Source organism: Silene latifolia, chromosome X (genome assembly GCF_048544455.1).
Source record: "Silene latifolia isolate original U9 population chromosome X, ASM4854445v1, whole genome shotgun sequence".
In the NCBI taxonomy this organism is placed as follows: Eukaryota; Viridiplantae; Streptophyta; class Magnoliopsida; order Caryophyllales; family Caryophyllaceae; genus Silene; species Silene latifolia.
The window spans coordinates 138,387,857-138,388,685 of record NC_133537.1 but is presented as its reverse complement, the minus strand read 5'-3'; the positions used below and the strand labels follow the sequence as shown (position 1 = coordinate 138,388,685).

The following is an 829-nucleotide window of genomic DNA, read 5'->3' as shown; positions in this document are numbered from 1 at the left end:
GTCAATGTGAGCACTTAACTGGGCACCCAATTGAGTAATGGAATCCACCTCATGCTTTTCTCCTCTAGTAGCCTTCTGAGGCCTACTATATTGCGAGTTATGGACCGCCATTTCTTCAATTTTGTTCCATGTTTGATTGTCATCAACTTCGGTAAACATACTATTGGATCCTATATTGAGAATGTTTCGGGAGTCTTCATATAGACCATTCCAAAATTGTTGCACAAGGAACCACTTGCTAAGTCCATGGTGTGGACAAGATCGACAAGTGTCCTTGAATCTCTCCCATGCTTCGTACAAAGATTCCTCATCCCTTTGTTTGAACCCGGTGATTTGGGCTCTCAACATGTTAGTCTTTTCCGGAGGATAGAATTTCTTGTAGAAAGCAAGTGCCAATTTATTCCAAGAATCAATACCAAGAGTAGCCTTGTCTAGGCCTTTCAACCATTGTTTCACGGTACCAATCAAAGAAAAAGGAAATAAGACCCATCGGATTTGGTCTTGAGTAACTCCGGTTTGAGAAATCGCATCACAATAGTCACAAAAAGTCTCCATATCTGAGTGAGGGTCTTCACTAGGCATCCCCCAAAATTGACTTATCTCAACTAGTTGTATGAATGCGGATTTGGTAATGAAATTACCTGTTAAATGTTGTGGTGTAGGAGTACCATTTGGTAGGTTCTCCTCGGTTGGTACGGAATGTGATGAGAATTTAGGCATTGTGGGTTGATTTTGTGGTGGGTTTTGTATTGGGTTGTCCTCTCCTTATCTTGCAAAAGAGTTGGTAAACTCAATGTTATTTGGTTGAATGTCCACAATCTCTCGAATA

At 40.9% G+C, this 829-nt stretch overlaps 1 non-coding gene across 1 annotated transcript; it reads left to right on the top strand.

Annotated features, from left to right (window-relative positions):
- The first annotated feature begins 241 nt into the window (after window positions 1-241).
- LOC141625176 (small nucleolar RNA R71) lies at window positions 242-348 on the top strand. Its single transcript, XR_012534971.1, has one exon. It is a non-coding gene; the product is annotated as a small nucleolar RNA R71 (small nucleolar RNA).
- The last annotated feature ends 481 nt before the right edge of the window (window positions 349-829 follow it).